This window comes from Ambystoma mexicanum, chromosome 14, assembly GCF_040938575.1.
Source record: "Ambystoma mexicanum isolate Mex_15411 chromosome 14, UKY_AmexF1_1, whole genome shotgun sequence".
Taxonomy (NCBI): Eukaryota; Metazoa; Chordata; class Amphibia; order Caudata; family Ambystomatidae; genus Ambystoma; species Ambystoma mexicanum.
In genome coordinates, this window is record NC_090940.1 from 256,216,339 (window position 1) to 256,228,569 (window position 12,231).

General features: G+C 46.2%; 1 protein-coding gene across 1 annotated transcript in view; it reads right to left on the bottom strand.

Annotated features, from left to right (window-relative positions):
- Window positions 1-12,231, bottom strand: part of TEDC1 (tubulin epsilon and delta complex 1) — a 1,283,797-nt gene that overhangs the window by 1,168,065 nt on the left and 103,501 nt on the right. The window lies entirely within an intron of this gene.

Consider the following 12,231-nt stretch of genomic DNA (forward strand, 5'->3'; position numbering starts at 1 on the left):
AGTGCACACAACCAAACCCCCTATAAACAGAGCTGAGAGGATCTGTCGTCGTTTTACCATTTTGCACCTCTCAGGGGAGGAGATCATTGAACCTCAATAGATGGAGGATAGGCCTCAACTCTGCCTTGTCCTTCTTCGAGAGAACACAGAAGCACAAGAGGTATCCCTGCAATGGTTCTCCAATTGGACCTTTTCTATGGCATCCGGTTTTCTCCAGTTTCAGTAGTCCTTATGTATGGTTTGATGAAAATTGTGGTGGACAGGAAGTCAGGGGAGGGGAAGTCAGAAGGCACATCCCGGTACTGATAGGGTCCTAAGTGTCTGAGGTTATTGATCTCCAAAGGTGAAGTAAGGCGCATTCTTCCGCCTACACAAAGGTGCTCCTGGGCCACTTACATGTCAAACTTTAGGTTTGTTCGGCTGTGCTGATGTAGTGCTTACGAAGGTCTTTCTTGCTCTGTTTTTTTCTTTGCAGGAGCTCCTGTATTCTGTGCCCTCCTGTCTCTGCTTTGAGAGCGGGCGGGCCAGAAATTCTCTGAAGCCGATGGGGTTACGCTGAGACCTCTGCTGGTTGGAGGGGGTGACGAGGGGGAGCCGATTGTGGTGTGCGAAACTGCACAGAGACTCTTTGCCGTTAATGAGGGCACTTTTTCTTTGGCCAGCTTGTCTGCTGTAGACTGATGGAAGAGATTTATACCATCCAAGATGTGGCAAGTCTGTGGTAGGTGGGTTCTATTTGTATATAGTTTGTTTGTATTCATATCACCTTGTGTATGGTTAAATGCAGCATCATTAAAATGAGCTGCATGCTTCAACTTATTGTAAATGTTTATTAGGTTGCCCAGGCATTGCAGAATGTTGTTATGGTTGCTTGCGTGATGGCATCCTGCAAGAGTATTGCAAATATGTATAAAGGTCGCGGCCCAAGGAATGTAAGGAAGCGGTTTAGCTCATTACTGCAGGAGGGCGTTGTTGCCGTTTGCTTAAATAAATACGTTGGCGATTTTACCTGGCTCCATTTCTTTGGATCCAATAGTTGGAGGAAGGAAACTGCCAACTTGACATGTTTCATCTCTCAGTATTTTATTAAAGTAAAATGAAAGCACTCACCTAGCCCCATTGCTGCTGTGGAGGGTACCTATATTAGGAAAATAACTAGAAGTGCTCGTCAGGATGTCATACAAAACTCAACACAGTCCTCAGTCCAAACGTATCTTAGATTTCTAACTGACACTACAATTAAGACAAACATTTATTCTTACTACCCCTTGTTGGCCTTTGCTGGCTGATGCGGTGCATTGCCTTGTATTGCATTGCCCCCATGCCCCACCAAACAAGGTCTCTGGAAATAGTCCTCTTGACTTCCCAGGGTTTCTTGTGCAGGTCAAACAAACAACAAATCTTCTAGATTCAAACATATGTATAACAGGCAAACTCCTGCCCCCACCCCCACCAAGTTTTAGTTCTGGTCTTTTCACAAAGTTCCAGCAAACATGTTTCTTGAATTTGTAGATCTTGCAGTTGTTCAACCACGGAATCTCGCTCACGCCTTCACGGCGTCAAACATTTGTGCCAATAATAGGTTCTTGTGGCCCACAGGGGCCTTCTGCCTGTACTTTAGGTTTTGAGGCACTGTAGGTTTTCACCCCGTGAGTGGCTCGGATTTGTAGCCCAGACTAGGCCCTAGGTTCTTAGCCAAATTTTCCCCCCTCTTGGGATGCTTTGTTTCTTGAACACTTCTCAGGTATTTCCCTTAATCTCCCTCATCTCTGAACCCCTTACGGATGACGTCTTTCAAGTTTGTTCCCTTTTGATATTGCCTTTGCCTTCCGACTTCTCGAAAGCCCACGTGGGTTGTGGCTTTCAACTTCAACCGCTTTTGGTCTTTTTCGTAGTCTGTTGGTTTATAGGCACCTTGGCACTTGGTTCGGCTTCCTGAGAACTGTGTAGCTGCTTCTTCATGGTGGCCTTCTTGGGGGGGCGGGGGTTGCTCCTTCCACAGTGGTACTGGGCTTTTTGTTTCGTCGGCTCCCTGGTGCTGCCTGCAGGGCACACTGGTCTTTTGCATCGGTCATGGCTTGTTCTAGCTCCTCCTCCTTGAACTTGGGGGGGTCCAGCGGTCCTGGACTCAGCAGCATTCCACAGGCTCTCCACCCACAACTTATGAGTCGTCCTGCTTCACGGATGCATTGGCTTCGTGCTTTCCACATCGGCTCCACTTCTTCAGGTAAGGGTCTTGTCCCTTATATGCGTCTCCCTGCATCAAGAGACATAATTCCATTGGTCCTGGGATTCTGGTTTCAAGGATGGGTTAGCAGCCTAACTAAGCCTTGTAAGGGTCTCTTTTCTCCAACATTCTTCTCAGTCCCCCATGTATGCAATAACCCTATGGGACATTGGTGGCAAGGGAGAGGTTACAGATATGTTCACTGGGGAGTCCTTGTCCCCCTAAGGAGCATGGGGGAAATTAACCCCAACAGGATCCGCGTAGCAGGCTGACCTCCCTAGTTTCAAAGGTGGTGGCTCCCCCTGTGGAGAAGGGCAGAATTCCCTGGATTTGTTCCTCTTGAACATCCAGTAATAATGTTGTGCTTTTTAGCCACACACCTCTTAGGTCTGCAACCAGGCACATGCAACACACACCATCTCGATATTGGCCCGCAGCTGCCTCCATGATGTCACGAGCCACCATTTTCGTATATCTTTCAACTTCCTCCATCTCACGCCAAAGCTTATTGCTACAAGTAGGGAGAAAGGCTTCCAAACTGGCTTATCGCAAGCAAAGGGCCTTTTCGTTTTTCCTTGATGGTGTCATGGTATTTTTTTGATGTGCTCATTGGTGCCTTCTCTGGGGCTAGGCTGCCGAGAAAACTGCAGAAGGTGATGGTGGATTAGTGGTTTGGCAAAGTGCCTTTGCAAGGACTGCATTGTAACGCAAGTCAATCCTTTATTTAAATCAGTAATGTTATGCAGATTGTTCCATATCTTTTGTTCCATATCTTTTTGCCTCGGATAGTATATTCTCATGTAGGGGATGCTAATTATCTCCATTTTCTTGTGAGTACCTCAGAGTTGAATTTGCCTTTGGCAGAGACTGAGGTCCTATTTCCCAGACCCTGTCCACGAGTATCCTGACTGAGGAATTTCCTTCCTCAGGCTCCTCATTACTGCCCTGATTCTGACACACTGTGCTGCGCTCCGCCACAGCATCCAAGGAGTGCGATGTAGCTGTAGTGGCGATAGATACAGAAATGTAAGATTCCCGTTGCAAAGTATAATGGTAACCTGGCAGGGCAGGATTTGCTTCATGAGATCCTTAAAGAAGCTTTGGATGTCTGGGTAGTGTAAGAATTGTTGAAAACCGGCCATGGGTGACTTGTGCACTTGTCCTGGTATACCCCTGTTGAACAAGGAGGATGTAGTGGCGGGGTCGGTGTTATATAATCCCAATAGTGGTTATGCACGCGGGCCGCTTGCCAATAAGGCAAGCAAGTATATGTGACTCTAAAGTCTGACTTACCTGCCCGGCTGCTGGGTGAGCCACAGTCGTGGGTCCTGAAGCTGATCTCTCCTTATTCTTAACTGTCTCTTCCCCAGGAGCACCCCCTAACAAAGCAGAGATATGCCTCATGCACGATTCCCCCATTTTTTTTACTCTCACATGGATGCCCATATGTATGTTTGGCTCAGGCATAAACTTGTGAATTATTGTTCTGCCACTTTATGCACACCATGTTGTCGGGTCAGTGCTCACACCTCGCTTTTTGCGCTTCCTTTCTGTGCTTGTGCTGCAGTTTTGGATCAGGACTTGGAACAACCTGTCCTTCCGTGGTCTTCTGTGTGCGAATGGCTGCCCTCCTGTGGCCATTGGTCAGGATCCCCATCCCTCAGTGCTTCATGGACAGGAATGTGCCTCCTTCCATGTTTGATCTGTTTGGAATGGTCACAAAGTGCCTCTAGTTTCTGTGCGTAACTAGGGTCCTCCCAGATTGGTGGGGCATTGGCACTCAGGGTGAGGGTATCGCAGCAGTCTCCATCGGGACCCTTGGGCTTGAGTCTGGTGTGCTGGGCAGAGACAGTTGGGAAAGGGTCTCCTCGACCTCCCCTGTCCAGAAGGATACCATCCAGAGTATCCCCTTCATGAGGTGCGCTTGATCACTTATCTGTAGCCTTGACTTAAGTAATTAGTTCTCCATCTTGATGTGCCAGCCGAACGCTGTCTCCCACTGTCACGCCTGCTTCGTAGGTTCCAACGTCAGAGGGAGAGACATGCATCACAAGTGTGCCACATGTGCCTTTTTCCTAAACTAAACTAAACAAAAAGTGTGCAGGTCCGGGAAGAAAAACTCTTGTTAGCACCCGCAGGACCAGTTGGGCATATGCTGTGGAGGTGTGAAATACATTTTTCGCGCAACAAGGTACAGCTGCTGGAAAGACACTCCGTCCCACCCGACATGGAGAAAGGGACTGACGGTTGGGCAAGGCGCCTAAGTGCCATGTACAGTGTGTACACTGTGTAACCGCACTGGAAAATTCAATAGTGCTGCTTTGCAACAGACTTCGATACAGCCCCATTATGAGGGATGTCTCGGGAGTATGGAAGAAAGGGGATGGGATGCTAGAGTATGCTGGATTACATTATTAATCCTCTGGTATGGTATGGTACGTGTAGAGACCGGGAGGTCTCGCGAGATCTCGCGAAGCGGAAACGCAACTCCCGCGGTAAGTGCGGAGCAGACGCCTGGAGGAAGGCACAGAGCCGGATCGGCTCCTGCCAGCTCCTCCACAGGACTGGCCTGCAGGTCTTACAGCAAAACCAGAGCCTCATTAATACACCCAAGTTACGGGGCCTGTTGCCCATTTAATATTACCTCAGTTAAGCTGCAGTTTGTTAGATGCTGTTGATTGCAAATAAAGCAACATCCCCTTAAACCTCAGGGTCTCCTGCGCATCTTTCCAGTAAATGTACTACATAATTGGCGACGAGGATCACCACCGGATCTGCGCGGTGCCATGCAAGGGGCTACACCACCACCACCTTTCCGCCAGACTCCAGGTAGACCAGCCATTCCGTGGCCACAATGGCAACCCTTATTCACCACGTATGTGGAGGCCTTGGGTGGTGCAGGCTATTCGGCGGCGAGACGCAGGGTGATGCTATTAAATGCCCTGGGCGTCGAGGGACAGAGGGTGTTCGAAAGTCTCACCCCGAAGCCGGTAGCAGGTGACAATGACGACATATTTAAGGAAGCCGTAAGAAGGATCGTCAAGCAGTTCGCCAGTAAGGAGAATACAGTCCTACACAGGATAAGATTTTACAGACGCAAACAATAGGCGTCGGAACCAGTAGACTAACTACGTGAGCAAGCTGCGCGAGTTGGCGGCGCTATGCAACTTTGGAAACAACGCTGAAAGTTTGATCTGCGACATGCTGGTGGTTCATACCAACAGCAGGAAGGTGCAAGGTAAGTTCATACTGGAGAAAGAACTGCAACTAGAGAAAGCAGTTGAAATAGCGAGAGCAGTGGAGGAGACAGCGGGCAGCAGGAGAGAATACGCAAGCGGGCACAGCCAAGCCGAGGTACAAGCGGTATCCTTCCGCCCAAAGAAAGAGGCCGGTCGTCGACTCGAGAGAAGGGAAATGGGTGAGAAAGAACCGTTGAAATGCCACAGGTGCACCAGCACGAAAACACTTCGCGTATGACAAAGAGTGCCCGGCAAGAGACAAAGAATGCTCGGTGTGCAAGAAGATAGTACATTTCTCCATAGTGTGCCGATGGCGCAACAAAAAAATCACCAGTATCAACGCCGAACATAATACGGAGAGGGATTAGTCCTTGGATGAAGAAGGGAGACCTACCGTCATAATGGTAAGCAGCACGCGAGCCAGAAGAGAGAAGCCTCACTGTGCAATCAAAATCAATGGATTGGAAACAAGAGTCATGGCCGACTCCGGCTCGGACCTAACCATAATACCGCTGCGCACGTACAAGGAGATGATGGGCACAGAGACAGTCCAAGTGCTCAGCTCACGGCACAGGCCTACAGTGTTCAGAGGTGCGTCAGTAGACCTGCTTGGCTACATCAAAGGCAAAGTGGAGTTCAAAGGGAGAGAGACCACCACCAGAGTCTACTTCAGTCAAGAAGACCCGGCAGTGCTGGGCTGGGATGACCAAGCAAAACTAAAAATCAAGCTGGACCGCAGCACAGAGGATCAAGTACTGTCAGTCGGGTATAGACTAGTGCTGGTAGCGAAGGAAGATTACCCAAAGCTATTTTCGGAAGAGCCTGGACACATCAAGGGCTTCGTCCACAAAATACTACTCAAGGCCAACGCAGTCCCAGTCAAACACAGGGTAAGGCCTGTACCGGCAACCGCAAGAGACACCCTCAGAAATCAATTGAACAACATGAAGAAAGACGGCACGATCGAAGAAATTGAAGAATCTGAGTGGTTGAGCCCAGTCGTGCTCATAAAGAAACAGAAAGTCTAAACCTAGAAGTAATCGCGGACAGTTACCCTTTGCCAAGTATCAATTAATTAATCCTCATGATGAAGGAGGCCAGAGTGTTCTCGAAATTAGACATGAGGAATGCGTACCATCAAATACAGCTACATAAGGAATCCAAACCACTAACTGCTTTTATCACTCCGTTTGGTAAAAAAATGCCATTTGGCCTATCATCTGCAGCCTCGGCATTTCAGCGCATGATGGACATCCTACTACGGAATGTCAAGAACGTGTCCTATTTCCAGGATGACATCCTAGTATACGCTGTAAACGAACAAACACATGACGCCACATTGAAAACTGTGCTCACCAAACTTCAAGAAGCAGGAGTAAGATTAAGGTACGAAAAATGTGTTTAAGGCACATGAAGTAGAGTATTTGGGGTACAAGATATCAGAGCAAGGAATAAGCCCCAAGCAAAACTTACTACAAGCAATAAACAATGCTCCCGAACCCACCAACAAAGATGAGGTGAGGTCATTCCTCAGGTTGGCAGAGTACTACGCCAAATTCATCCCCAAATTCTCAGAAACCTCAGTGCCACTCCATGAACTTCTCAAGAAAGGGTCAGAATATACATGGCAAGAAGCCCAGAAGAAAGCTGTGGAAAGCATCAAACGACACATAGTGGACGCCCCGTGCCTGCAACCGTTTAACCCGGACTGGAGTACAGTAATCACCACGGATGCCAGTGCCTACGGTTTAGGAGCCGTTCTTACCCAGAAAAAGGGTGACACGGAACATGTGGTAGCATTTGCTTCTAAAGCCTTATCGTCAGCCGAACAGAATTACTCCACCATCGAGAAGGAGATGCTGGCGTGTGCATGGGCTGTGGAACATTTCAGGACATACGTGTGGGGCACTAAGTTCAAGTTAGTTACCGATCATAAGCCCCTCATCCATATGCTCTGCCCAGGCGGCACCAAAGTGTCAACGCCCAGATTAGCACGCATAGCTGCCAAGCTGCAAGAATACACGTTCGAGGTACAACATATCTCAGGGTGGAAGAACTCGCAGGCGGACTGCATGTCAAGATTACCAGAAGGAAAAGACAATGCCACCACCTTCTTGCAAGAAGAGTGTATCGTGGTATCCATCACAGATCTCAAAGCCCCAGACTACTTAGAGCTGAGTGAGAGACATTGGATGGAAGAGGACGAGAAAGACCCCACCGTGGCGAGGATCAGAGAATGGGTCAAGAAAGGATGGCCAGATGAAAGAGCAGTGCCAGAAGGATTGAGGCCATATTGGAAAGTGGCAGATGAAATCTCTGAGATTGACGGTATAGTTATGAAGACCGACCAAGTAATTCTACCCACAGTCATGAGGAAAACCATCCTATGCAGGGCCCATGCAGGCCATTTGGGGAATACCGTGACACGGCGCAGAGTGAGGGAAGCCTACTGGTGGCTGTCTATGGATTAAGAGATCCGCACCATGATAGAGAGGTGCCATGAGTGTCTCAACAGTGACAAGGGCCTAAAAATCAGACAAGCGCCCACGATTCCCACAGAAACCTCTGAAGCGGTGTGGTCAAAAGTAGGCCTGGACTTTATAGGACCACTGGAGGCAAAGGCACCTGAACATCGCTATGGCATAGTGCTAGTAGATTACTTATCAAAGTGGGTCGAAGCTGAGTTTGTCCCCAACATCACAACGACCACCGTAACAGAAGTCCTTACCGTTATATTCCAGAGGGAAGGCCTCCCCAGTGAGTTAGTGACAGACAATGGGGTACAGCTCATATCCAGAGACATGGAACTATTCCTGAAGCACAACATTCATCAGAAGAAAGCGGCTTTGTATCATCCCCAAGCCAATGGGCTCGTGGAGAGGGTCAACAGGTTTATCAAAGGAGCCATCCAATTAGCGACTGCGTCGGGGATGGATCCCCTCAAGACAACCAAGGAGGCCATTGCAGCTCACAGACTGACTCCCAACGAGATCACCCACATCTCCCCTTTTCGCATGTTGAGAGGGAGAAGGGCAGCCTCCACTCTAGTGCCACCATGGTTGGCCAGAGTAAGAGAAGACGAAGAAGTAGACATGTCAGAAGTGGTGTGGAGGATAGAAAACAGCAAAGCACGCATGAAAAGGTGGAGCGACAGAAGAAGAACAAGGCAAAGGTCAGAGGTAACAAAGAGATTGGATCAAAATACGGTTGCCGACCAACGATCAAGTGACAAGTTCAAGGTTCAGCAGACCTGTAAGGGTGGTTCACAGAGGAACCAATTATGTCCACACCGAAGACGGGCGCACATGGAACATGGAGAGAGTAGCCATGTTTGAAAAGAAACAAGGGTGAGAAAAGAGCCAAAAATATCTAAAACTGAGGAAGTAATGGACGATGAGAGAGAGAGAACAAGAGCCGAGAACAGACAGAAGAGAAGTCGAAGAAGAAGTTGAAGCGAATGCACCCGTAGAAGAGCAAGCAGATGACCACGAGCAAGATGCCCATATCGAGAGAGATGACCGGCCGAAAAGGGACCACAGAAGACCAGTGAGATACAATGACTATGTTCTGCAATAACTTGTGTTGCATTATCAGAGGGAGGTGTGTAGAGATATCGCAAGACCTCCCGGTCTCGCAAGATCTCGCGAAGCGGAAATGCTGCTCCCGCGGGATGCGCGGAGCAGAGGCCTGGAGGAAGGCACAGAGCAGGATCGGCTCCTGACAGCTCCTCCACAGGACTGGCCTGCAGGCCTTACAGCAAATCCAGAGACTCATTTATTGCACCCAAGTTACGGGGCCTGTTGCCCATTTAATATTACCTCAGTTAAGCTGCAGTTTGTTAGATGCTGTAGATTGCGAATAAAGCAACATCCCCTTAAACCTCAAGGTCTCCTGCGCATCTTTCCAGTAAATATACTACACTATGCCATGTTTTTCTCAAACACTGCATCTGCACCTGACCTTGGTCTACCCTTGTTTTTTCCTTTTAATACTTCCATCCCAATTTCCATCTTGTTACCGAATTGAGTGTTTCGGTATCAAGGGAAATTTTGCTCCTTTTCGTTTTTGTGTGTTTTATTTATTTGCCTCGAACAAGTCATTATTTGTATTTTTGTTTACATAATGCCACTTTCTTTATACTAGCTGGTAAGGTTGTGTTACAATAAAACATTACAGAATATTATAGGGCATACCATTTAACGTCGCACTGTGTTTTTTTCGACAAGCACTTTGAAGCTGCAAGAAGGCATCATTCCACAAAACATGCAAATAAATAAAACCGGCAAGATGCTCTCTGTTCATGAAAAGGGCCATAAAACCAGGAGTAAACCTGAAAATGTTATCTGAAAAAGACTACTGGTTTCAACCTACAAATTAGCTGCTGGCCTTTTTTTTTTTTTTTTTAAGGAGTTTAAGTAAACAACCAATTTAAGAAGGGCAGACAAGACTGGATGGTGCAGATTAACCCCCGGAAGATCTCGCACCAGCTCAATCCAGCTTCCAACACAACATTAACATCCTCCAAAAAGCTCCTACAAGGCATCAAACAATCTGGTCCAAAGCACTGCTCCCAAAAGAACCACAGTTCAAAGCTCGTCCACCTTTCCTGTGAATAAAACCTGGCAGTTCAGGGTGGGAAGATTAAGTAGAAGGGCATTTGTTCTCATGTGCATTGTTTCAACATACTAACAATGACACCCAGCAGTTGTGAAAGTCCTCAAAGCCAATCCCCGCATCAAACCATCACTAGAACATTTAAAGAAAAATGGTGTTACAGCATACAGAAAGGCCGACACCTTGGTCATCCCTCTTTAGTTACCTCATTTGTTGGGGTCCATGTTCTACTCTCACTCTATTCTTGAGTTGGCATATCTTGGCTAGTAGGTCATGGCAATCCCAGAATTACAAATCTGGAGGGTTTTTTGTGTGGGAGAAACTAAATAAATTGGACAGTTTTACAGCCTAGAACGGCAACTGGCGAGTCCCTTTGTTGTCTTTGGATTACATATTATCTAAGTATTTTGGGCAGCAATCTTAGATCCACTTTGTCCTGAGTCTGTCCAGAACACTGGTTAGTATATTATCCTGCAAAAATTGATCCTTCTTTGTTGCGCTCAAAACAGAGATTCCTAAATGATGAAATGGTACAGTTTTCTTGTTCAAATTCAATTTTATTTATCAATTAGATTGAATTGTATTCATTCAATACAAGCCTGGTTTTCATAATTCTAATTACATTGAATTATGTTCATTCAATATAACCCTTATTTTACCAGATTTACAGAAATTCATTCAATTTGTTCTTAGTTGGATAGATTTCTTTTATTCAATATTTTCCCAATTTAACATTTGTTTGCTTCTTACAATATTTTGTTGTCAATTATCCTTGCTCTTGGCCTCGATTACTTCATAGAGGTGTTATTTGTCATGTTTTTATTTGTTGTTTGTTGATTACAGAAACTTATTCTCTTTTCCTTACTCTTGGTCTCTATTACTTCATAGAGGAGCAATTTGTCAATCTTATATTTTGTGCTCATCAATTATAGAAACTTAACCTCAACACGTGTTTCCTAGTCTCCAGTTTCGACGGTTCATCAGGAGGTTTTCAAAATTCTTTCAGTTTTAGCACATAGCTCGTAAGTGGTATGGTGTTCATCATTTAGCTATTGTTAGTCATTGTTAACATTAGTTTGATGCAAGTAACTTGTCTATAGTGAGATTTCCTCCTTTGAAATTGTGACCATGTGTCACTTATTTTGCATCTTATGTGCCAAAAATCTTTCAATTTGTATTCCACTTTAAACGTTTTCTATGTTATGCCTGGATGATTTCTTTCCAAACGTTTAGCATCCTGTATATTGTCCTCACGGTACGATTGCCCTCACAGACAATTCAAGTCAACATGGTTCAAGGGAGTGGTAAGCACATTCCAAGCCCATCACAAAGCCACACACTACTTTTAGTAATCTCTACTTACCTCTCTGAAACTGCCCTCACGTAAATATTCCCATCTCCTTCTGATACCTCAGAATTTACCCACTTAATTTCTGCAATCCCGATTTATGACCTACTTTGGCTGGAAAAACATGCACCCAAGCTATCAAAAACGCTAACCTTTTTCCTTTAAAGCACCCTACCACTGTTTGAAACCACCCTGTTTGTTTACTCTGTATCACCCCCTCCAACCTCTGCTACTACCGTAACTCTTCCCCTTTTTCTTTCCTCCAAAGATTAGATTCTGGATATCCTTGGCTGGGGCATACTATGCCACCTTCCAGACAAGCCTTGATTGTATGAAATCACTATAGTGGCAAATCATTGTGCCTGACAAACGTAAACAAACATTAGCAGACAGGCCGTATAGTGCCTTTTATAATCACAGTGGATCAAGGCAACTTGCGGCAATTCAGTCAGCAAATGCAAAGCACCCACAAAATACAGCCAATATACATGAAAATGTTTCCAAAGAAAAGCACAACTTTTGTCCTGGTGGGGTTTCATCGGTGCAATCTTAAACCCAGAAAGCACCCACAGAAGCTGTGAAAGTAATTGCAACGTGCAGTATTTTCATTTGTAAATCTGTCAAACTTAAAACGTCAAGCCAATCTGTTTTATTTTCCTTAGATGCTAAAACTAGAGCTTTACCTCTCTGTATACAAATAATACTAATTTGTTCATTTATGTAGTGCATTGCACGGGCTGAATGGACTCGTATCTCACTCATGGAAACGTAAAATGTGAGCCATAGTGCTCTCCTCGAAGACA